We start from the raw sequence: 27,526 nt of genomic DNA, 5'->3' as shown, positions 1-27,526 counted from the left end.
CCAACCCCTCAAACTGACATTATGGAACTCTCCATAAGTTCAAGTTATGGCTTGTACTTTAATGCAGACAGGATCATTTCAAACATTTGTGCAACAGCAAAAAGGCAAAAGAAAAAAAAAAGAAAAGAAAAAAAAAAGCAAAGAAAGAGCTCTGTTTGCCAAGGAAAAGCTGACAAATTTAAGAAGGGGGGAAATTCACTTTCGAGCTTGTGAGTGGGAGTCACAAACAAAAGCGAATCTCCAGTGTTGGAAAAAGTGTTGCGTCTTGCTTTGAAACTTAAAAAAGCAAAAAGACTAACAACTTGACAGTGTCCCTTTAAGAACGATGGACAAATTAAGGCGGTCGTGCAAACCATGGCACGTAAATGGTTCCTCATTCTTGATGGCATGCACCACATCTGTTTCCATGTTAGAAAGTGGCAAAACCCAGGAGAGAGAAAGCAAGGGGCCAACCACTCTATTTTCCACGCAGCTTCTCTTACACATTCACTGCAGTGTGGGGGTTTTCAAAGCTGCTCATGTGCCGACGGACACTGGCTGGTGGGCGGGAATTCTGGCTGCCTCTTCCTGAAGATTGAAAAGAAAAAGACACCCAGTGAGTGAGTGCTTACACACGTGTACAGATACAGTGATGACGCCACTCAGGTGGTGCCTGGGCCTGGGCCTAGCCTGTCTCCTGAGCCTTTCTCCACGTCATCCCCACCCCCGTGTCCTGTGTCTGCCTCGCCCTGCCTGGCTGCTTCTCACTGCCACGCTCGTTTCCGAAAGCCACGTCAGTGGAGTGCATTCTTTCTTTTCCCTTAGGAGACCATCTCTTTGCAAGTGGCGGATGCTTTTGCTGCTGTGTGTATGTCTGTCCAGAATCAGCCCTTTTCCTCCACTCTTCACGTCCCCCTTTCTTCCTGGCGGCAGTGGGCTCCACCTCCACTCACACTGTTACAGGCAGTGTGACCTGCCGACCATTCTTCTTTAAGGCCGTTCACGGATTAATGTCTTACGTCGCGAATTTTAGTTGCATTGCTAATTTTCCTTATTATTTTATCACAAAGGCATAATTGTCACTTCCTATAAAATCACATTTATCTCTTGGCCACAGGACAGAGTATGTCTGATGGTGGAGAGAGGGGGAATGGCAAGAGATTGGAGGCATCTGCCACATGGGGGAGAATGCCGTCTCATTCCTTGGTTAGATGTCTCCTTACACAGCACATAGGATGACCTGAGAAGGGGAGAAGAGCACTGACTGGTCATGACAAGGTTAATGGAGCGACCGTGGGCAGCTGGCCTTTCCATCTTTTGTTAGGGTGAAGAGACGTGGGCTTTCCCATGAGTTAAGTAGCCCTCAGTGGGATAAAGCCATCTTGTTATCACTCCACATAAGACGGCTGCCAATCAGAGAAAAGAATTTCGGGGAACAAGATGATAAAGCAGCAGGTGCTGTGGGCGCTATGGATGTGGTTGGTTGAATTGGGGGGAATGTTGATATTAAGGAACTCTTGGTGATGAAGTCCCCTATAGCGGTCCCTAAAAACTCACAACGATTCCCTGTGTATCAGCATTAGGCCACCTACCCCAAGATCCTGGTGACAGTTTTCCAGTGTTAATCAGAAGAGGGCCACAACGGCTGCAGGCAAGTCAAAGACTTTTGCTACGTTCCCTGTCTCTTTTTTTCCCATTAAAGCAGACAGAGGAGGGGAAACACAAGAGGAAGGAGACAGAGATATTGTAGGAACAGATCACATCCCTCCTCATTCCACATTTTTCAGGCAGAGGCCTGATACGTGCTAGGAAGGAGAGATGTGAGTTTGAAATTTGGAAAAGAGTATTCTGGAGTAGCTTTTTAATACCTGAAATCAAGGAATCTGATATGAATATCGAAGGTGGGAAACAAAGTTTTCCATAGCACAGTTGAAGATAAAAGAGAAAAATTAAAATTAATCAATATCTGTATTTCTGCCAAGTTTGGGCCATTCAATAAAATAGTACATGATCTGCCCAGAACAATTTGAAATCCTCACCCAGAGATAAAAACTCAAAACACCTTCATGTAACTTTGTTACTACTGCAATAGTCCATTTATTTAAAACAAACAAAGAGATAATGTTTGCTATTAAACTTGTCAAAGTAACATGTCCTTGACATTTAATATGCCCACCTGAAATCACAAAAAGTCATGAAAACATCAGCAACTAGGTGACCAGGGATAAAAGTATGATGTATGGGTGTATAAGTGAAATTATCAGTAAGAAAAGATTATTTAACCTACAAAATAATAAAACAACTTCATTTCTCATGAAGGAAGGCAGAAAATACATTCAAAGGATTCCCTTGCTAAACTGCCTGCATCCCTTGAATCCCGAGTTAATGCTACTGTAGATAATGTCTACATGTGTTCCGGTCCAGTGGGCTGGCTTCAGGGTCCTGTGTCTAATACGGATGCACAGTGGGTCCCTCATCAGAAGGGCCCTGCACTTGGGATTTCGTGGTCTATGGTCATCATTTTGAGATCTGTAATCATTTAATCATTTGATTTGTGTTTTGTAAGTGTTGTGTGCTGGAGAGATGGAGTGCTCTCCAGGGGCTTAGAGTCTCAGCTTACCCATGGTCCTGCCTCCCTGACTTCCCTGGTGCTCCCTGGGACCCTCCGAGCTCTCCGAGCTCTCCACTATCTGGCCCTGCCCGGGGATCGACCGCTGCCACTCTCTACCACTGGCAGGGGCCTCTGGACACAGTGCAGGAAGATCAGGCCAGGGTCGGGTGCATCTCCAGGCCATCCCCTCCTGGACTAGCAGGGCCACTGTGCACTTAACGGGCAACAGCGTAGGGGTGAGCCTCTCACCCCTCCTCCACCCTTTTAGTCCATGTGCTGTTTTTTTTAATATCCTTCGAGATCACCAGTCTACCAAGGGCTAGGGCAGGAGGGAGAGAAGGGGAGAGGCTTGGTTCAATTTCCCTGTGGTGTCTTTCCAGTGACCAGTGGGAGGGGAACCTAGCAGCCTGAGGGCTGCACCTGTATGGGGTCACGCAGTGGAGGCTGGGGGGCCTGGAAAAGTCTGCACTTGCCCCTAGGTATCACCCCCGCTGCGCAGCATTAAATGGCAAATGAAAAACACAAGGACACGTTGAGAGAGAGACCAGAGGAGAAAAGAAAAGGCTTTATATTGTAGTCTCTAACATTTCCTCTGGTTTTCAACCAGGGGCCTCATGCTTCCTTTCTGCACTGGGCTGTGCAAATGATGTAGCTGGTCTTGTCTGCTGGGTCTATGTATGCTGTTAAAAAAACCACAGGGAAACACCTTGACGGCTCAGAGACTTGACACGGTGACATTAGCAGAGGTGCACAGAGTATGGCCTGCCCAGACAGATAGCACTTGTGTCCCCTGGGGATGGGGTGGGAGCTCTCTGGCCTCTGTCACTGACTTGGAATTACCGCTGCACTCAGTGGACAGTTCTGGGTTCCTTCATGGGTTGCAGCCATACTGACAGCCAAACTCCACATGGTCACTCCCAGGAATCCCAAAGCCACCTTAATTAACTATTGATTGAAATAGTTAAACAATTATAGCATTTCCTTCCTGGTGTCATTTTTCAGTCTCTGACTCACCTTGTGGTTGAAGTGAAATATAAATGACCTATGCCTACAGACCTTACATTTTATGAAATGTTGATTAAAAGTTACAGGCCAAAGCCTTGAAAACTCCATTGCCAGAGTGTCCATTTTATCAACTGTGTAAAAACTGAAAGGAGCTTGACTTCAGGGTATTTTTAGCAACTGTGAAACCACGTATTCAACCAACCACAGATTCGGCAAGCCAGAGTAAAAGCTTGGAGGGAAAATGCAGCATATGGAGACTTGTCAAATATAAGTTCCAAATCTGTGCTTGAATCTTTTGGCAGAAACTGTGGATTTAAAGAAACCCCAGAAATTTAGTAAGGAAGATTCATATCCAATTTCTTCTGAAAGTGCAAAGTCTTTCTTTTCTTTTTCTTTTTCCCCTTCCTCCTTTCCTTTTCCTTCCTTCCTACCTTCCTTCCTTCTTTCTTTCCTTCCTTCCTTCCTTCTGTCCTTCCTTCTGTCCTTCTTTCCTTCCTTCCTTCTTTCCTTCTTTTCTCTTCCTTCTTTCTTTCTTTCCTTCCTTCCTTCCTTCCTTCCTTCCTTCTTTCCTTCTTTTCCCTTCCTTCCTTCCTTCCTTCTTTCCTTCTTTTCTCTTCCTTCCTTCCTTCCTTCCTTCTTTTCCCTTCCTTCCTTCCTTCCTTCCTTCTTTCCTTCTTTCTTTCCTTCTTTTTCCTTCCTTCCTTTCTTCCTTCCTTCCTTCCTTCTTTTCTCTTCCTTCCTTCCTTCCTTCCTTCCTTCCTTCTTTCCTTCTTTTCTCTTCCTTCCTTCTTTCCTTCCTTCCTTCTTTTCTGTTCCTTCCTTCCTTCCTTCCTTCCTTCTTTTCTCTTCCTTCCTTCCTTCCTTCCTTCCTTCCTTCCTTCCTTCTTTTCTGTTCCTTCTTCCTTGCTATACAGTCACCGCTTGTTATAGTTTCTCCCACCTATTCCCATTGTCCAAAACTTCCTTTATATAAGAAGCTATCTCTCTTTGAGTGTACTTAGTCCTATATGACTTGTTTTCTTTTCTTTTAGCTTTCTATAATTTATTTATTTTTTATAATTTACATCCAAGTTAGTTAAGCCATTACTCATTTAGCCTATCCTCCCTCCCACAAGCCCTCTAGTAACCCTCTGTTTGTTTTCTATATTTAAGAGTCTCTTATGTTTTGTCCCCCTCCTTGTTTTTATATTATTTTTGCTTCCCTTCCTTTATGTTCATCTGTTTTGTATCTTAAAGTCCTCATATGATTGAAGTCACACAATATTTGTCTTCTCTGACTGACTAATTTTGCTTAGCATAATACCCTCTAGTTCCATCCAGGTAGTTGCAAATGGCCAGATTTCATTCTTTTTGATTGCCTAGTAATACTCCATTGTGTGTGTGTGTGTGTGTGTGTGCGCGCGTGTGTGTATATGTATATATATATATATATATATATATACCACATCTTCTTTATCCATTCATCCATCGATGGACATTTGGCTCTTTCCATACTTTGGCTATTGTTGATAGTGCTGCTATAAACATGGGGTGCATGTGTCCCTTCAAAACGGCATACCTGTATCCCTTGGATAAATACCCAGTAATGCAATTGCTGGGTTGTATGGTAGTACTATTTTTAATTTTTGAGAAACCTCCATACTGTTTTCCAGAGTGGCTGCACCAGTTTGCATTCCCACCAGCAGTGCAAAAGAGTTCCCCTTTCTCCACATTACTCACCAACATCTCTTGTTGCCTGAGTTGTTAATGTTAGCCATTCTGACTGGTGTGAGGTGATATCTCATTGTGGTTTTGATTTGTATTTCCTGGATGATGAGTGATGTGGAGCATTTTTTCATATCATATGACTTTGTTTTAATGTATCATTTTCTTTATAGTAAGTCACTCATACATTGGTTTGGTTTGTATGCTAGGAATTATTCTTCATGTTAACTTGAAAAGTTGTCACAAGCAAGTTTCACTCATTGTAGCATAGCAGTATGATGTCTGGAGTAGGACTCCAGAAACCAGGCACTTTCCAACTGTGTATTTGCCCCCATCAGACTCAATTTTTACATCCATAAGGAAGGATTTTGAAAGAATAAATGTGAAAATGCTTCCAATTGGCAAAATGCTATCCCAGCCTAATACATCACTATTAAACCCCCTCCTCTGAAGGATGAGGAACAAAAACACAGACAAAAGACCCAGATGTGTTACATCTGAGTATGTTTAGAGTAGACTAATTCATAGTGTCTCAAACTTTATTTCATTTTACTCATGACTGTTAATCACTTTCCTTATTCAAGAATCTCAGTAACTTCTAGTAGAAAATAAACTGTTTTCTCTAATAAACTGCTACTTTCCAAATTGTGGGAGATGGAGTTTGTGGGGAGCAACATTAGTGACATTGAATGGATATGGCAGGAGCAGGTGAAAGATAGCTACAGAGCAGGTAAGCTATCTGTGTCTGAAGTTGTGTGTCTATGATAGGTTTGGAGGTGAGTCTACTTTTAGCAGAGAAAAAATGGTCTATGCAATTCCAGATGGTCAGTTCACCATGGAAATCATGTGGCAGCTGTCCAGAGTAATCATAAAGATGGGCAGCAAACACTCAAGGCCATTTTAGCAGAGTATGGTCTCTCTTTTTTTTGTTGTTGTTTTTATAGATAAATATGGGATAATTTGTGCCTCTGCTTCCCAAAGCCAAATGCGTTTTTCTATTATCTGAATTTAAATATTTATTTCTCAACATTCGTTCATCAGAGTGCAGAGTGGAGCTCTGACTGTATATGTAGGCCATCTGTAAGTGGCAATTTGTTCTACTCTCCATTTTAGTGCATGCATATCTAACATAGTACATTAATATTCTTTATATAAACACACAATGCAGTTTTTCCATAGAGGTGTAAAATACTGCTCTCTTTAAACACTCTTAATTATAAACATTTCCAAGCTAATAAGAGTCTGTAGAGAATGTTCTAATAAAATTCAATTTAATTGCCATTATAAATTTGTCAAATATGAACATTTTTGCCTTATTATAGTTTTCTTTCTTTTGAAAACATAAAGGAAATATGTGAAGCCCCCTGTATATTATTCAATATTAATCCTATCCTTTTGGGGGGAAAATTTGGTATGGATCATCACTTGGAATTTTTTAATGCTTTTACAACATATATATTCATATGTGTCAGTAAATAATATATGGTAGTGTTTAGCATGTTATTAGATTTTATATACATAACATCATACTCTATTTCCATTCAGCAATTTTCCCATTTTGTCCATTTGGTATTACATTAATAGATAAAGCTCTAGTTTATTCACTTAAACTAAACTGAATACATACCACATTACCTAAAACATAATCAGTTCTCCTATCGGTGGCCATTTAAGTTGTTTCCTACATTTTGCCACTTTAAGCAATGCTGCAGTAAACATTCTTGATTATGTCTCCTTGCACACCTAAGTGGGAGAGTTCTTCTATGGTGTGAACCTAGAAATAAAATTGGTGGATTGTTGTGAGTGCACATTCATTTTCTTATATATGACCAAATTGCGCTGTAAAGCACTTGCACAATTTACACTAATATGTAAGAGTTTGTATATTCTTTCCAATTGCATCTGTTTTTCAGACATCCTCAAAATTGACTTTTTACTCTTTTTTAAAAAATTTTTAAAAATATAGAAACATGGAGAAAACACTGAAATGAACCACTATTTCCCTAATACCCAGCTTCACTAATAATCAATATATTTGTGAATCTTCTTTCACCTATACGAGCCAGTTATTAATTTTAAAGTAAAGCTAAGTTGGAGCACCTGGGTAGCTCAGTTGGTTAAGCATCCAACTTTTGATTTCAGCTCAGGTCATGATCTCACTGTTCATGGGTTTGTGCCCTACATCAGGCTCTGTGCTGACAGTGTGGAGCCTGCTTGGGATTCTCTCTCTCCTTCTCTCTCTCTGCCCCTGTGCTGCTTGTGCTCTCTATCAAAATAAATAAATACACTTTAAAAATAAATAAATAAATAAATAAAGCCAAATCATTATGTCTTTTATCCTTAATCAATTCAGTACATAGGCCTATAATACAGGTGCACATTTTTATGATAAAAGAAACAATAATATTATCGCATCTAAAACACATTAATAGTAATTCTTTAATATTTGATATTAAATGTTTAATATTATAGGATTTGGATTTCCCTGATTGTCTCATATATTTTTATTTTATTTTTGATTTTTAAATCAACATCCAAACAAGATCTGCAAATTGCATTTTGTTGATGAGTCTCTTAAGTCTTTTTTAGTCTGTAGGTGTTCCCCTCTCCCTTTTCCTGGCTATTTATTTGTTGAAGAAAGACTGATTGTTTCCCAGATCATGGGTTTTACTTATTGAGTCCCTATAGTGTCATTCAACATATTTTTCTGTGACCTATTATTGCTTATGAATTGATAGTTAGATCTAAGAGCTTGATCAGATTCATGGTTGCTTATGCAGGGAATATAATTCATAGGAGGTAGTGTCTACTTTCTATTATACCAGATCAAAAAGCACATAGATCAGGTTGTCTATTAATCATGTTAAGATTGATCAGTGCATTTAGGTGTAGTCACTCTAAAGCATACATTACAAAACTTCCCATCAGCCTTTCATCCAATGGTTTTAGCAGTCATTGATGATCATTACGAAGATCAATTATTTTATTACAAAACTGCAAAATGGTAATCTAATTCTACATTTTTTCTGTATTTGTCAACTAGATTTCTTTTCTAAAGTAGAACCTCTCCTCATCAACTATTCAGTTCCTCTGATGTCGAGTTCAAACAGAAAACACAAGCCAAATGGTGATTCTTTTTTCTTTACCAGTGTTCAGAGTAATGATTTAGTTTTCTAGCATCCTCCAACAGTGATCAGTATATCACCTGTGAGTCTGTTTCTATTGTCTAACTGTTTCCCTTGATTTTTTGGTTATATTAATTCTTCCATGCCTAAACACATAAGACACATATGAATGTACACACACACACACACACGCACAAAATAAGGTTCTCTAGAGGCTGTAAATTGTAGATGGTATTATCTGTGCTAAGAGTTGTTTTACTACTTTATCTGTTAAGTAGAGGCGGACATATCATCTTAATCTAATCCAGACTGCGCTGAGTCAAAGTTAGTTTATAATTGGGTTAGGAATTGGTCTACAGTAAGGAAAATCCCTTCAGGACTTTTTTTTTTAAAGTTTATTTATTTATTTTGGAGAGAGAGGGCGAGGGATGGGTATAGAGAGAGGGAGACAGAGAATCCCAAGCAGGTTCTGTGCTGTTAGCACAGAGCTCGATGTAGGGCTCAAATTCACAAACAGTGAGATCATGGCCTGAGCCAAAATCAAGATTTGGATGGTTAACCAACTGAGCTACCTCTTCAGGATTTTTAATAGAATATCTTGTGCACTAGTACACTCAGCATTAAGAGGCTATGGGAGATTCTGGTCAGCTTCTCAAAGATTTTCAATTTAGATTTTTGGCTTTCTGACCCACACATCTTCAGCATTAGGCAAATGTTTTGATGTGGAACCTTGACCACATGATTGAGTGCCTCTCCAGTTTTGTCAGTCTGGCCTCACATGGTTGCTAGGGTGTTTTCTCATTCTTTCCACAGGAAGGTCTGTCTTCTCAGAATTGGAAGCCCTCAGAAAAATAACTCCATATATCAGAAGTGTGTAGCTTATCTTTTAACATTTCTGATCCACTCAACTGCAGACAATTGCAAATGTTTTGCAGACAATTGCAAATGTTTTGGGAGAGAAACTAGAATGTGTGGAAGCCTCTCTGCTTTGCATTTTATCACTTCAGCTTCAAGGCCACAGCATCTCTTCTGCTTTCTTTGCTCCCTCCATTGACTCTGCTTGGGTCATACCTGGATACTAAGCCTAGTCCATGCCTGGCCACTAAGCCCCCAGCCAGGGTCTGGAGTTGGCGGATGCTCCCCCAGGCAAAGCAGCTGCAGACCATTGGTCCACTTCTCACTTCTTCTCTCTCTGATATTCTAGTCTTGCCCTCCTTATCACTTCAGTAACTCCCTGATACTGTAAGAAGTTTTAGTCTTTCATATATGTTCCTTGAACCTTCCTACTCTTCGCAAAATTTAGCACATAGCTCCTTCAGCATTCTAAGGTGTTTATCAAGTTCTTGACCACATCACAATGTATATTATATCTTTGCATTTCTCTTGTGATCCTTTTCACTTTTTGTTATATAACTAATTGATGCTAATTCTTATCGCCTACATTGGAAAGCCATAGTTTCTGAAGGGCAGGATCCATGCCAGATTTACCAATGTGTGCCAGTTATCCCCCATTTATCCTGCCCCAACTTTCGGAAATAAAAGGAAACCATATAATCTCTCATGCAAAGGATGAATAATTGCTTTTAAGGATGAAGGGGGTGCTTTGAAAGTCATGTCATGACAAAATGAATAAATTGGAACTTTTGGAGGACATAAAAAGACATGTGGTCACCTATTTACAGTAAATTAATAAATGATTGAAAAAAATCAAAACAGAACGGAGAAATATTTCTAATAGAAAATAAGTCAAAAATACTTCTGAGCTTCTCCATCACTTTGGTAGTTTTAGGAATATCAAAAACAATTATTTTATCTATAACTAATACCAAATCCTAATATTAAATATTGAATGTCATAAAATCTCCAGTGAAAATTAAGTTTACAAATAATTAGTAAAAATAATGTGTATATGTATTTGTGTGTTTCTGTAAAAATTAGAATATACCAAAAAAAAAAAAGGTAATGGTGGTTTTTCTCCATATATTGCTAGAATTTAGATAATTTTTACCAGCTATTCTGTGCTTTCCTATATTTTAAAAAATTCCTACAATAAATATTTATCACTTTTTTAGTATATGAAAAATAAACAATAACTATTATTCCAAAAATAAATTTATCATAACATATAGTTCATGAGCAAAATTCCTTCTCTTCTTGGCTTTACCCCAATAAACCAAGGCATTGAATAGAATCTGTGAATGTGTTTTCTTTTGCTGAAAAAAAGTAAAAATTCTAAAAACATATATTAAAATATGAACTACTAAGGAAAAATATCAAATAGAAATTATAGAATTTGGATATTCATGCTAATATTTTTCATGCAAACCAGTATAATATGGTAATGCATATTTGAAAGTTGACAAGAGAATAAATCTTAAGAGTTCCTAACTCATAACAAAAGAAATAAAAAAACTTTTGTAACTTTGTATACTGACAGATATTAACTAAACTTACTGTGGTGATCATTTCACAAAATATACAAATATTGAATGATTATATTGTACATCAAAATTAATACAAAGTTATATCTCAATAATACCTTAATGAAAAAAGGGGTATAAATTTTAAAAATTTGAAAATTTCTACTAGATTATGTCAAATTTCTGTCATACTCAGACAGAAGTCAATTTAAGTCTAAATTGACTTAAATTATAGCATTCATAAAGTTTTTGTATGTTTTGTACATTTACATATGTTATTATCTCCTATTTGAGCATGAGTCATGTCTTATGCTTCTTGTTTCTTCAGCATTTGACAAATATCTAATTAAATTACACAAAAATCATGTTTGCCTAACGTGTTATACATGGCATACAAACAGTGATCATGGCAAACTAATGCAGGTGTTTGGAAAACAGAAAATAACTGATAACTTATCATAAATTATGATTCATTAGTAATCATAATTTCAAATTTATTTTTAATTTTGGTCGATTAAAAATGATGAATCCTTGTTATATATGTGATTTGCTAAAAAGACCAGAAATGTAAATCAACTCTTTTCCTATTCCTTGAAAAAATATAAAATATTGAAAAAAAAAAGAAAAGAAAAAAGAAAGAATTACTTTGGTAAAAAGCTTAAAATTGAAGTTGGAATGATAACAAAAAGTCTAGAATTCTGTCAAACTTCTCATATTCTTGGCTATGGCACTAACATCAATATTAGATACGTGTTTCTACTACAGTTTATTTTATGCTATCATTTCTCTCTCAGTAGAGGCATTAATAGCTTCCTGTCACCATCCATCAAACCTGAAAAAGAACTGAATAGTCAATTATCATAGAGTTTCTTTCTTAGTATTCAATGTATAGACACCATGGCCCTAAAAGTAACCATAGTGATATCAGAGCTTACTGAAAAAGGAGAGGAGGAGATACTAAAATTGGTATAAGAGGACATCTGCTTCAGGGTAGGATGTAATACCTTGGACTAAACCAAGTCTCCCACTGAGATCAATTAACAAAAAACTGATACAATATTTTTTAAAAACCATTTAAAGACATTGAATACTGTCATGGCAACCAGAATCCAAGGTACCAATAAGTCAGAAAGAAGAGAACTTCAGAGAGGTAAGCAGATAACCTTCAAGCTATTTTGCCCTTGGAACATTTGATGATTTTTGGTTCATGAGAACAGACTGAAAATCCAGGCAGAGGGTCTTAACTAAGAGGTAGCGAAACAGGAAAAACTTTATAAATGCATAGGGCTATAGACACAAAAATTGATTTCAAGTCTTCCAAGTCAGCAAGGACTTGAGGAGCCAAGATTCTGGAGAGAGGCAAAACAAACAAACAAACACAGAGAGAGAGAGAGACTAACACTTAGTAGATTCCCTGATGAAAAATGTGCAAATTTCAGACTGCACAAAGCACAGGACACAAAGGTAAGTAGAAAACTGTGGGAAATCAGAATGAAGCTTTTGGAGGTCTCACAGCCCTGAGGAATCAAAATTGAAATTAAAGGCATTTAAAAAATGTTGAACCCGGGGCGCCTGGGTGGCTCAGTCGGTTAAGCGTCCGACTTCGGCTCAGGTCATGATCTCGTGATTGGTGAGTTCGAGCCCCACGTCGGGCTCTGTGCTGACAGCTCAGAGCCTGGAGTCTGTTTCAGATTCTGTGTCTCCCTCTCTCTCTGCCCCTCCCCCGTTCATGCTCTGTCTCTCTCTGTCTCAAAAATAAATAAATGTTAAAAAAAATTTAAAAAAAAATGTTGAACTCAAGGAAACAGCGGGGACTCATAGGACCCCTGGATAGCTGTACCCTAGTAACAGGATGCACCAGGTGAAGCCGAATAAACTTTGTAAAACTACAACCCACACTCAAGTCATCTCAGTCCATCACTGGAGGATTTACATGTCAGGAATATGTAGGTAAGTATTGACTGTGCAAAATAATAATAGCAACGTAAAATAAGATTTAACATATGTGCAGAATTAAAATGCACAACAAAAACACAAATTGACACCAAGTAAACGCAATTAAAGTGTTTTAAGATCCTCGCTTTGTTTGGAAAGTGATAAAACTCCGAATTTATTTGAGATTATAAAAGTTGGGAAATACTTTTTATAATCTCTAGAGTAACCATAAAAAGAATAATAAAAGAATGTTAAGCTAACAAATTAATACATGGGAAAATTGAATAGTAAAATGCTATATTAACCCAAAGAAGGCAAGAACGAAGAGAAAAACAATAGGAGAGAAAACATAAATGGAAGTAATCATTCCACTGAGACAAGTAGAAAATAGTTAAAGAGTGGATATAAATATGACTATGTCAGCAATGAGATCAAGTGTAAATGAACTAAATATTCTAATTCAAAGGTAAATATTATCAGACTAACTAAGAAACAAAATCTAAATTTAACTATGAGTACCTTAAGAGAGACACTCTTTAAACATAAGCATGCAAAAAAAGCCGAAAAGCAAAGGATGGAAAAGATATAACATGCAAACACTAACAAAAATAAAAGCTGTTAGCCACACCAATGTCAGACAAAGTAGACTCCATTTCAACGCAACAATACAGAGGAGAACATATCAGGAAATTCAAGAATGGATTAATATTTAATAATAATTCAGGGGCGCCTGGGTGGCTCAGTCGGTTGAGCCTCTGACTTCAGCTCAGGTCATGATCTTGCGGTCTGTGAGTTCAAGCCCCACGTTGGCTCTGTGCTGACAGCTCAGAGCCTGGAGCCTGCTTTGGATTCTGTGTCTCCCTCTCTCTCTGCCCTTCCCCTGCTCATGCTCTGTCTCTCTTTCTGTCAAAAATAAACAAACATTAAAATAATTAAAAAAATATTTAATAATATTTCAATATATTTCCCATGTTAACAGAGTAAAATAAAAAAAAAACATGATATTTCAACTGATGCAGAAAAAGATTTTGACAAAATTTGATGCCCATCTATGATAAATCTCTCAGCAAACTGAGAGCATAAAGGAATATCCTCATCCTGATAAAGGAAATCAATGAGAACCCAAGAAGTAATGTCACACCTAATGATGAAATTTTTAGTAATGGCAATGATACACTAAACCCAGAATTGCCAATACAATAATAAAGCTGGGGGAGTTACACTCTTTGATTTTAAGACAATATAAGATTCAGGAATAGAAGACAGTGTGGTATTTTCATAAAGATACACAAATATATCAATAGAACAGAATAGAGGGTCCATGTGTGTTCAGTTGAATTTTGATAAAAGCACCAATGTCAGTGAGGGAAGTAAAGACTTTTCAAAAATTAAGCTTGGAAAGTTGGATCTCTATTTAGAAAGAGAACAAAAAGAGCCTTGATCCTTACACCATACATTAAAAAGTATCATAGTTCTAAGTATAAAAGTCAAAACTATAAACATCCTAGAAGAAAATGGAGGACCTAGGGTAGGCAGATTTTCTAAAATGAACACAAAAGCACTAACCATAAAAGAAATGGTAAATTGAACTTCATCAAAATTAAAAACTTCCACATATTGAAAGATACCACTAAGAAAATGAAAAGTAAGTCACAAATTAAGAAAAATTACTACAATATGTATGTCCAATAAAAACTTAGATCCAGATTATAAAACGAAGTTACAAGTCAGTAATAAAATACAAATGACCCAGTAAAAAATAGGCAATAATTTGGATAAATATTTCATACAAAAGAGCATATAAATGACCCAAAATATACATGAAAAGAATTCTAAGATCATTAAGTCATCAGGAAAATACAAATCGAAACTATAATTAAGTACTACTACAAACCCATTAGAATGACTAAAATGTAAAGGATTATCAACAACAAATGGATCTCCTATTTTCTTAGTAGGAGTATAAAATGGAAAAATCACTGTGGAAATCTCTTTGGTAGTTTCTTATAAATTAAATATATACCTGCCTTATCATCCAGCATTTCCACTTCTAGACACATACCTCCAAAAACTGAAAATATTTGTTCATAAAACTAGTATATGTATGTTGAATGTAGCTTTACTTGTAATAGTGAGAGTTGGAAACAACCTAAATGCACATTAGCACATTAGATTGATCAAACAAATTTTAGTATATTCATACAATGTCACAATCCTCACCAATTAAAGGGAATAAACTGTTGATACATGCAAGAACATCAACAAATCTCATGCTGTATGAAAGAACGGAGACATAAAAGAAAATCTACTGTATTATTTCATTTTTATGAAATTCAAGAATAAGAAAAGGCTAATAAATCACGGTAGTGTGGTTGCCTCTGGATGGGAAGTGGGACCGATTAGAAAAGAATGAGGAAAATTTCTAGGCTGAAGATAATGCTCTATATCTTGATTGCATGTGGGTTACAGGGGTATAACACACAACTTTATAACTTGTATCAAACTTCCATTAAAATATATGCATATCGATGTAATTATGTAACTGTGCTTCAATAAAAAGAATATGAAATGAAAGAATAAAAAGGATTAGGGAGAAAATGTAAATATCAAAGTTAGCCAAAGAAGATTTAATATATACATATTAGAAATGCTTGAAGACAAAAAACAACGCAAGGAAATGAATACTGAAGACTACGTAAAAAAGATTTAATATATAGATATTAGAAACGCTTGAAGAAAAAAACAAAGCAAGGAAATGAATACTGAAGACTACATAAAAAAGATTTAATATATAGATATTAGAAATGCTTGAAGAAAAAAACAAAGCAAGGAAATGAATACTGAAGACTACACATATATAGCTCAAGAAAATTTTACTGAAATTTTAAAAGATTTATAACTACACATTGAAAGAGAATATTGTGTACTTGAGAATGTTGACGCAAGAAAACCAATATGAAGACACATTCTAGTAAAATAACCAGACTTTATAGGAAATGGAAAAAACATTTATTTTGGATGTCTAGGGAAAAAACAGCAAGTGTTTTATAAGGGAAAATAGATTATCATCAGAATTTGGGGCAGCAAAGCTTTATATTAAATGTAACTAGAATGACATATTGAAGTTACTTTAGGAAAACAAAATGTGCTTTCTAAATTTCATAGCCAGCAAAACTAGCATCTGATATAAAGGTTGTAGATGAACTGTTTTCAACAAGCAAAAACTAAGTGACTATTGTTCTCATGAACAAATCCCTGAAAAATCTACTCTGGGCTAAGCATATGGGCTTTGGACTACCAAAATAACTAGGACATCATCATAAGGACTGGAGGTAAGTAGTAAATGCATCCTTGATTGTAGAATTACGAATATATGAGGGTTAAAAGGGAGAAAGTATAGTATGTAATGTCTATATACTCATATAATATAGCTACAGTAAAACTATTTAAATTTTTTTTTAACGTTTATTCATTCTTGAGAGACAGAGAGACAGAGCATGAGTGTGGGAGACGCAGACTGAGAAAGGGAGACACAGAATCCAAAGCAGGCTCCAGGCTCCGAGCTGTCAGCACAGAGCCAGACGCAGGGCTCGAGCTCACAACGGTGAGATCATGACCTGAGCCAAAGTTGGATGCTTAACCAACTGAGCTGCCCAGGTGCCCCTACAGTAAAACTATTTTAAATAAGAGGGATGGAAAGATCAGATGCAAACTACTGTATGGACCTCTTTTTGAGAAAATAATTGATTGATATTGTATTAGTAGTTATTCTAAGACATGTGTATGGCTATTGTGGAATAACATAAATATATACTTCTGAGATATTTTAATTCTATCATCTCCTGTTTCCTTGGAAACTAGGATTCTTCTCGTGGAATAAAGGAAATATATATATGTAGTAAATAACATAAGCTATGAATTTCTGGATCAGAAAGCCTGAGAATGGATATAATAGACATTACATGATTTAATAATTAAACATTTGATGGCATTAGGCTAAGATAGCTTGTTTTACCCTATTAATCCTAAGGAACATCTTACAATTTGAACTTAAATTTTCAAAAAGCCCATGGGTCATCAGCCCCTTCCCCTACCTCCGTATCACAATGGTCTATGGTCATTTGTAAGGTTTGTTTCAGTGACTGCTTTTCTCTGCTTTTGTGTCTGATCCACCCCTACTTGTATAGATCAATCATGTTATAGATTGGTTAATACATTTAGTCTGGTAAAAGTTCAAATTGTATAGGCTTTGGACCCAAACAACCGTGAGGTAACTGCATATTTCTGCTTCTTCTATATGTCTTAAATGGGATTTTGTGAGCAATGTTACTTTTACTTATATTTTATGTCTTCATTTTTCTCTGCAATCTCTCTTTTTGCCGCGAACTGTCCAAGCCCTAGGTCAGGCCACTGTAATCTTCCACCTGGACCCTGCAATAGCCTCATCCCAGAGTCCAGAGTCTCGAATCTTGCTCCCCGGCGCAATCTCCATGCTGAGGATGGAGTGTTAGCTCTACAACACACATCTAATGGGTGACAGTGCAGTCCTGCTTTATGACCTTAGAGCATTTCCATGGTTCAGAGGGTGAGATCTTAGTTCCTAAGGCCTCTAACTAGACCCTGATTTGGTCATAGCTGATTATTCCATTGCTTCACTTCCTTGGGCCACACGTATTTTTCCTACTCAGAGCCTTTACATTCTGACTGCTTGACTGCTCTACCCTATTAGCCTCCCTCCATCCCTAGCTAACCCCTTTTCTCCTTCAGAAGTCTTATTTAAATAATACTTCTTCCTGGAACATGTCCAGCCTCCATGCACTGGGACCAGTTATATCTCTGTAATAACACCCCATAACACCTTGTATTTATTCTTATAAACACTCACTACACTTGGTTTGTTTTTCTGTTTGTTAGTTAGTTTGTTTTTGAGAGAGAGTGTGAGGGGGGAGGGGCAGAGAGAGACAGAGAGAGAGAGAGAAAGAGAGAGAGAGAGAGAGGCTCTTAAGCAGGCTCCACTTGCTTGGCAGATAGTGATGTGGAGCTGTATGTCACAACAGTGAGATCATGACCTCAGCTGAAATCAAGAGTTGGAAGCTTAACTGGCCGAGCCACCCAGACGCCCCAACACTCACTACACTTGTCATTACTCATTCGATGTCTGGTTTCCTGCCTAGATTTTCACTTCCACAAAGGCAGGGGCAGGATCTGTTCTGTTCACTGTTATATTCCCTGCACTGTACCAGTGTCCCCCACACACGGGACACTTGAAAATTTGTTAAGTGAATGAGTCAGCAGTGGTTCTCTTCCCAAACGTAAAAGGTATGTGTCGGGCCTGGAAACCAATCTAACCACTAGAGCAAAAGTGATTTCATGCTAGGATCAGCCCTGGAGTAACTTTTGGCTTTTAACCATTCAGAGCTAAACAAACATTTTTTGTGTGTAAGAAATTACTGTCGGCCCTATTGAAAACTGCCCCTGTCCACACCGCTATGTGATGTGGTGTCTCTTGCCTCTCTATCTTCTCACATAGGGATTCCTGCTTTAAACACTTTCCCTGTACCTTCCCCCACCTTAACCCACTGCTAGGCCTAGCTAATGGATTAGCTAATGGTCTAGGCAGCTGTTATTCTCAGCTTAGATCCCCACCCCTGACTCCATGATCTACACCAGAGGCCCCTTCTATTACGCTTCCTGAACATGCTGTCCTTCCTCTGTCTTAGGACTTTACTCTGTCACATTGTCATTGTGAGGGTTCTTTCTGGTGCCCTCCACTCCACTCGAAATTCTGTGGGGCCACAGACCATTCAATATTTCTTCACCCATAAATTGTCCACAGTCTCTAAAGTAGTCCATATATTTTAAACCAAGGCCTGAATTATGAAAACCTTACTAAAAAGACTTGAAGTACCAAGGCTTGCAATAAGGCACTGACAGAATCGATGGCTAAAGTCACAGGGCTGGCTGGTGACACAGATCCGTCCCTTCTGCTTCCTCACTGCCACTCCTGCTCCATGGTCATACTTCCTTCTATTTTACTGTGATCATGTATGTCTTTATTTGTTTTCCTTTGTTAACACCTTCCCGCTCCCCATCCCGAACCCATCCAAGCCAAGTAACATAAACAGTGCAAAGTGGAAAGTGATACTAATTCCCACAGTGTTTGAGAAAATTTACTAGAAGCAAAGTAACACTATATATTTTTATAGCTGGAAAATCACAGAAAGGAAAATATTTCTTATTGATTTCTTTCAAGTGGTCGTTTTTCAATATATTTAGCAGCATCACTAGGGACTTGGCCTAATTTTGTTAGCAGTGGACCCCTCATTTATCTTGAAGGAAATCTGTATAGAAGGTATTGTTAAGTTGCCTTAAATTATAGGTTTCCTTTACGCTTTTGAAACAAAATCAAATTATAATCATATATTTGGATTAACTTGATTAAAACATATGCTTGTTTTCTCTTTATATTCTATTAACCAGTGTTAATAATAAATAATATTTTATTGTTGGCCTGTAATTTATGGTGTATTTTAATTCATTCACAAGACAATGTCCTAATCATCTATTTCCCTTTAATAAAACAGAACATCTTTCCCCTCCTCTTTGTTCATTTTCAAGCAACTGAGAAGCATTTTATAGCCAAGATCCTTTATAAAAGTAGTAAATACAGGTTTATTTTTTAAATTTATTGATTCTATACTGGATACCTTTATAATAAATGCTGTGTCAGAGCTATGGCGTTTTCTTTCCCTTCCATTGGCATACCTACTGAAATTTGAAAGAATCGCTCACATTTTGCATAGATAGGTGATGGATTTTTTGTCTGGCTGGCTAGCCACGTATAGGTTTTGTCTTTTGGTCAACATTTTTAAATATAAAATCCTGGCACTTAGAAATTACTTATTCAGAGGTCAAGGAAGAAAGGATAGGGTTTGAGATGGAGATGGGATTACTCTGGTATAGACACTTCTCACAATCGTACCCCCTTTTTGCAAACTGCCTCCCTGATCCTGCCCATGGGGGACAGGAATGATACGCCTTTGGAAGACGGTTTTATACCCTGTGACTCCACACACTGTCCTTATTTCCTTAAGCTGAGATAGACCCATGAACCAGACATAGCCAATCAGTTTCTGTGTTATGTAAGCCACATAGGTAGAGAGAACTGAAGTAGTCTCTATGGGTAGCTGGATCTCTAACACAGCAACTCAGGAGCACTGGGATGGTTGTCCTCGGACTGACCATGAGGACCCACGATGTGGAAAAAGCATATCTACGAGGGAAAAGGAAGGGGGCAGGGAGGGAGACAAGAGGTGAGGCTGAGACCTTTCTCCTCAGGAGCCAAATCCCCTATGTGACCCAGAAGCATTCTCAGTCTTGTTACCATGAGATACCGAAAGTATTCCTTACATTCTTTCTGTTAAATAGCCCAGCTCTTTTGCTTAGGCTAGCTTCAGTTGGCTTCTGTAACTTGCAGCCAGAGAGTTCTAATTAAGGAGTCTAAGCCTCTGTTCTCATGATCTGAAGCTTACAAATCCACTGGTACTTTCTTGTTCTGTTCTTCATTCTGCAAGCTGTTAACGTTTCGCTCTTGAACTAGCTTTACAAACTTGTTGCTTACATGATCTGCTTCACTTTCGAGGAGGTAACACATTACGTTGGACACTCACAGATGGAATGCAAATGACCTCATCTTTCTTTAGCTGTGGCCAAGCATGGACAGGTTGCCAAGCCATGTCAAACGGGATGTCTTTTCCCACACCCATCTCACACTGAGTAACACGTGCATGTCTCCACTTTCAGCAGATACACGCTCCTCCATGCTGCACAGCATAGATATCATGAGCTGATGATAATGATGATGCATGCAGCCAGTCTTCAGAACTCTCTTTCCACGATAGTGTAATTCAGAGTTTTATGTTAAACTCCCATACGTCCTCCCCTACCTCCATAATTCCAGTGTCACTAGCTAACAGCTATTGAGATTTTGCTATATGCTAGGCACCGTACCATGCTCTTTGCACCAATTTTCCTATTTATTTTATATAAATGGAAAATAAATTTGCTTAGGCTAGCTTAAGCTGGCTTCTATAACTTGCAGCTCAAGGGTTCTAATTAATGAGCTTTATGCTCTGTTCTGAGATGATCTGATCTCTAATGATCTGAGAACACCCATGGTCAGGTTTAGCCTGTGGGTCTCCAGTATGTCTTCTGGTAATCTCTTTCAGTTAACAGGTGACTGTTATATAGAGTGGGGCCTTGCAAACAAACAAACAAACAAACAAACAAAAAACAGACCTACACTCGATAAAACTTCTGACTCTAAATTTACCCATCCACCTGAATCACCGTTCCTATTATTCCCCTTACCTAATTTTATTATAATGGCATGTTATACCAATAAACCATGAACTTCTTGAGGGCAGTCTACATGCCTTATTCATTTTATTGAGTGCATGAATGAATACGTACATTGTTGAGGTATGTAAACAGCTAGACATAAACAGCTATTAGAATGATGAAAATAAATGATTGTACCCAAACACCAATGCTTTTAGTTCCATCTCTTTCTCTTATAAAAGTGGTCCTGAGCTTTCCCTGCCTTAGTTTCTTTGCACAATTGTCTTATATGGACCTCTCTTGGGCCATTATGTACATTCATATAGAATATTCTGAATTCAGTTTAGAAACTACATACTGTTTACATATGAGGATAAAATATTAAGTTTGGGAACTTGAATATGTGTCAGTCATGCAAGTGAATTTGAATGTGAAAGAAATACAAGTGGTGATCTATATTCAAAAGGAATTATGTCCTCTTTGAAGCTGTCAGATAGTCTGCACTTTATGGTCTCAGTATAGAAGTTGAAAACATAAAATACGAGTAGTAAAAGTAGCGATTTTTGTATTATTTGAAAAATAAGTATATTATCAACAAGACAGAACAAACAAGAAAACAGCGGTGACCGTAATTTTGCTGCACCTCAAGGGGGACAAGTTGTGTCCATCCACCCTTTGTCTTGTCGTGTACCCCTCCCCACACTTAAGCCTGTGATTTCTGCAGGTGGTCCCTCACAGCGGCACAACTTCTCCACATGTGACATGCTGACTTACCCACTTCCATTCTAAATTATGGCTACTGTGCTTCCAGGTGACTTCTTTCAGGAAGTGATGACATTTTGGCTTACTTTTTAAGGGGCATAAGTCTTTACCCCAAACAAAATGTGCTCATGCTGGCAGGCTCAGGCACTATGACTGGCTGTCAGGGAGAGATCCAAGGATTTCTAGCTCCTTTCAATCACAGCTGAATAAAGGGACCTGTTTCAGCTCCAGCTGAGTCTGGATACACAACAACCTTCGTCCTTCTCCAAACGACTTCTACTTATGAGCTGTGAATCCTCTACCTCCCCCAGTAGTTACACGAAAGCACACGTTACTTTCCAGACTTTCCTTTGTACGTCCGTCCTCAAGTCCTACACTCAATATTTTAAGTCCAGAAGTCTGATAAAATCAGTAATAAGGGTTATATCTTTGGATTTTAATTAAAAGTCCTAGAAGTTCCCAGCCTGATGTTTTTCATCTTTCTTTTTAGTATCAAGCAACATAACATGTAGCTAAGTGAGAACTAGCATCAACTGCAATCCACATGTTCTTCAGAGTTGATGCTTCATTGGTCACAGAGCTGTCAATAGATGACAAAGGGCTGTATTGTAATGGCACAGTTCTGAGTCAGGTGTCTTAGCATGAACCACATGATCTCTCTGTTATATCTTCCATTTTCTTTCTCTGTTGGCTCCTTTCTTAGATAATACAAACAAGCTTAAATTTCTTTGTTATTATGTCACTCCTAGCCTCCTTAAATATTAGCTAGAATTTAAATTCCTTTAATGCCCAAACTCAACTTATTGCAACAGAAATTCTACCCATATCACTGAAGCTACACAAGGATAACCATAGAGTCTCCATCCTTGGGGATCCCAAGGATCCCAAGCTCAGTCTTCTTGAAACAGTCTGTTGTGCACTGAATGTTGTTCCCAAGTTTGTAAGTTCAAGTCCCCATGTGATGTCATTAGAAGATGGTGCTTTGGGGAGGTAATTAGGGTTACATGAAGTTCTAAGAGTGGGGTCCTCCTCTGGGACTGGTGCTCTTATAAGAAGCGAGACCAGATAGGTCTCTCTCCCTCTCTCTCCCCTCTCTCTCTCCCTCTCTCCATGCTTGCACAGAGAAGAAGTTATGTGGGCACACAGCTAGAAGGCAGCCATCTGCAACCCAAGATGAGAGATCTCACCAGAAATCAACCATGATGGCATTCTGGTCTTGGAATTCTGGCCTCCAGAACTGTGAGAAAATAAATGTCTGTTGTTTAAGCGCCCAGTCTGTGGGATTTTACTATGGCAACCTGAGCTAAGACACAGTCTCCTCCTTGGTTTCCAGGATACTGCAGTCCTCCTGCTTCCCACCATTCTTTTGTTTATTGCCTTTTGTTTATGTTGCCTTCAGGTTTTCTTCAATTATCTTATCTCTCAAGTGCAAATGTCCCCTAATGTTCTTCCTCCTACTTTCTTCTTTTCTTATGTCATCGTCACTCTTTTGGCCACTTCAAATCTAGAGCTCTGACTCAGACTTTCTCTTGAGTTGCTGACTTAAATTTCTAAACAACTCATGGCTGACTCTCTTTGGATGCCTTCACTGCATTTTCAATTGATAAGTTTGAAACTCAACTCATTCACATCTCCCCAGTTCTACATCTGTATTCCACCATCATGGTAGCTTCATTTTTCTAGTCACACAGGCTCAAATCATGAGAATTGTAGTCTAGTTTTTATTTTTTCCTTCCTCTTTCCAAACCAATAACCCAACTCTAATGAATCAAGCTCAGAAAACTTTTTCCTATTCGTACCTGAGGTTTGACTTTCACTCCACTGCTCTATTTTATAACTTTCATTTTTAACCTGTCATTTGGATTATTGTAGCACTCTATTAACTACCCTTTCGATAGTCAGTCTCTTCCCATGAAGCTTACACATGACCATAAAAGATCACAAAAATCTTTAATGCACTTTGCAGTTTATATAACAAATACCTGAGCTTCTTCTTAGAACATTGACCATTATCTACAGTCTGTCTTCTTTTTCCATTACAAATTCATCCACCACTACACCTCTCCATGTAACTCACTCATACCAGATTCCATGGTGTAGCCTGAAAGTCCATTCACGTCTGTGAAGTTTCACTTTATGTTGAAAAACATCCTTTCGGGTCAAATTCAAAGGTCACTTTTATTAAGAAATTTTGTCCCATCCCTCCACAGATACTGTTCCCTTAGCTGAACCTAATCTCTTTCTTCTCTGACACTCAAATTATTGTATTGTGGTATTGTGGCACCTAGCCCCAGATATTTAGTTATATTTTTGGGTGTCTTCCTGACTATATTGCAAGATTGGTACAATCACTGCCTGCCTCTTACATCTTTTTTTATCCTGAATACGATCTGATGCCACATCAAGTACCCATGTGCTTTTAAGCTCAGTGCTGAAACAATGGCTGATTGAATAAGTGAATGAACAAACAGTAGATTCTCCATGAATGTTACTATCAAGTAGTAAAATTCTATGACAAGTACTTAGATAAAATCTTCAGATATTTACTCTAAAAGCAAGGGAAGAATTACAATACTTTCATCTTATTTTACAATATACTTTTAAAGCCATTTGTTGTATGCTTATGAGAAAAATGATTTCAAAATGACATATTTTTTCATTCATAAGCTTATTAGAGTAATGATTGAGTTCTTTCTATGAAAGAAAACATGTTATTTCTATTTGATTGTGATGTCCGTTGGTTCCCTCTCATATTTCCTTTAATAATCAAAAGAAGAAAGTCAAATTAAAAGGCATCCGCAGGGCACAGTCACGAATGCTGCAGGCTTAGTGACCTCTGCTTACAGACAAAAAAATGTTCCTAGCAGACCAAGAGGAAAATTTCCTCGGAGCGTCTTTCTATTTGGTATTTCACTTAGCTTTTGCACTCAAATGCTTAGGACACAATCACAGGAACATAATAATATTCTATTTATTTAGGAACCTGCACTTTAAAATTACTTCCTTGAATCAATGTAATGTGTTTCTGTGATTGTAATTGCTTTTAGTTTTGCATGCAAAAGGCCATAGGAGTGTACTGGCACATTTCAGCTTCCTATGCCATCAGAGTGGCATTCAGTGAGGTCATTTACTCAGAAAATATCTAGAAATAATAGTTTGACGTCATTAATACCCTAGTTTTTAAAAGAAGCATGTCATTCACATAATGTTTTAATTGTTCAGTTATATAATGTTAACTCATTTTGTGTAAAAGGAAGTGATAAGTAATTTGTATCTAAAAATTTACTTAATTATTAAAGTCTAGGAATTTCTATTGCCAAGAAAGTGCATTTTACCACTAGGTTTATTTAGGTTAAGCCTGAATATTTTCCTATTCAAATACATTAAATTAACAGCTAAAGAATTAGAGATTTCAAAGGCAATATACTACTCCATCTACCTTCTAGGGTAGGATTATGCTTAATCGGACGTCTGACTGTAAGTAACCCAAACACCCAATTTTTTGGTTACACTCCTCCTAAATTACTTTTCAGAAAATGCAAAGCAAGTGCCCAGACCTTTGGTTGTGTCAGATGCTTAGCTGTGAATCGAATTTAAAAACTGCAGAAAACTTTGCAAAAACAGACCCACGACGTCATCCCTCCCAAGCATCTCAGAAACAGCCTCTTAGGAGGATGTAGTCAGACTTGCAACTCCTCAGAATAATATTCAAACAGATAGATCAGTTGGAAGCTCTTCATTACAGCAGCTGTTCTGTGTTTATAGCTACATATGCAGACTGCTGAACACCCTCAGCGCACCATAAATGTAGGAATTACACATCCAGAATGGTAATAAACTCATTGGGTGATGTGCTCTCCAGAGTTTTCAGCCCCTTGCTCCAGTTGGCACAACTCTGCTAGATTTTAGTTGCTGTAGAAAAATATTAGATTGTTGTGGTTTTTGTAAGTTTGGAGACAAACCAGAAAAACATAAAATAACATTTAAATAGGTAAAAATGTAGGCACTGATATTATTAATTTAAAATTACAGTCTCATAGAGAGTTACAAGAGAAGCCGTAGAAGAAAAAATGAGAAAACAAGTGCATAAATGGCTGTGATCGGTAGAAGTTTAGCCTCAAATACTTTCTGTGCATCAGCTCAGCTGTGTGGTACATCCTTCAGAAGCTACAGATTGTACTAAAAAAGCTGCATGTTATTAATTAGAAGCATATTTCCTACCATCATAATCCGATAGAACTTGATAAATTATAGCTAATAGATAAGCAATTTACTGGTAAAACGGCACTTCTGAGAAAACCAATACAATTTAGAACAAGCTGATTTCTCTCTTAAAAGCAGGATCCCAAATACATTTTTTTTTCTAAATTCATAGTAGTGAAGGGAATATTCTTAGCTTATAAGGAAAGAGGTTCCGGGTATGAGAGGATGATCTGAATGTACAACAATGCCGGGCTGCCAGAGAATTGCTAAGCATTGTTAAAGTAACATCAGCTTATCCCAGCAGCAAGCACTATATACTATTCATTAGTCACTGCTCTTGGACAGGCGCTTATAGAATTCTGTGTACAAGGGGACATAAAAACACTGGGAGAGCTTTCAAAAACGCATATCCCTGGGTAGCAACACGAGATGTCTTGATCACATAGGTCTCTCCTTTCATTTAACGGCTAGAACAGCTTTCAGAAATGACTATGACCAAAAATCATATGAAAGTTTCTGAAGAACCATAATAAAGTCAGAAAAGTCAGAAACGTGGACGTGCATAAAGGTAGGTGGTCAAATGGAACCCTCACAAGGCCATTTGAGACGCAATCAAGGAAATCTTTTAGTGTCTACAAACATTCCAGCTTAAGGAGCGTTTTCTCCCTTCTCATTTGCGTTTCTTCTCACTTTTTCCCTCTTAATGAAAATTGTTATGCGCCATTTTACATCTGGATTCTGTGGCTATGGCCTATTATTCTTTTCTCATTTCATGGCACTGTTGGTTTGCCTTCACGCTTTCTGATGAGTCCCTGCTAGGGGCCTGCTCCTGAGGGGGTGCTGGCGAGCGTGAAATGCCTGGCAAGGGAAAAAAATGACTAAGCCACTTTTATGACCAGTATCCTATTCAGAACTTGAAATTGATACGGCAACAATTAGGCATGCACTATGACCTTAACCCTTAATGCTGGAAAATTATAATTTATTATTTGAAATAATAGTAATTCTATGGATTAAAAAATATATTTTCCTATAGACTCCTTCACCCGATCCTCAAACCAATTACAGGATTTCTGTAAAAGATGCCCCTGGCACTGCTTGACAAGTAAAGATACAAAACACAGAGGCACGTCAATTTTTTGACATGTGTTAAGATGAGAAATTTCATGCAAGTTAAGACCTAGACAAAGGACAGCTAACTAAACAGAATTACACTTAGGAGTCACAGAATTTCACAGTGGCTGAGTTCCCTCCCTTACAAAGTGGGGGGAAATAACACCTATTCCCCTTGTCTTCTGACTTGTTCGGGTTATAAAACCATGTATATGTTACAATTATTTGTATTAAAATTCCTCACTTTTAAAGGATTGTTTCAAACAGAAAAATTAACACTGCTAATGAGGAAAATAGAGGAGGTTTGGGATGGGTCAAGTACCTTTAGA

The 27,526-nt window shown here is 37.7% G+C and overlaps 1 protein-coding gene across 2 annotated transcripts in view; it reads right to left on the bottom strand.

Moving 5' to 3' along the window:
* The window catches only part of GRM1 (glutamate metabotropic receptor 1), a 419,295-nt gene that overhangs the window by 7,903 nt on the left and 383,866 nt on the right, over positions 1–27,526 (bottom strand). The gene's annotated exons all lie outside the window — the stretch shown is intronic.

This window comes from Panthera uncia, assembly GCF_023721935.1.
Source record: "Panthera uncia isolate 11264 chromosome B2 unlocalized genomic scaffold, Puncia_PCG_1.0 HiC_scaffold_24, whole genome shotgun sequence".
Classification (NCBI taxonomy): domain Eukaryota; kingdom Metazoa; phylum Chordata; class Mammalia; order Carnivora; family Felidae; genus Panthera; species Panthera uncia.
This window is presented reverse-complemented; position numbering and strand designations above follow the sequence as displayed.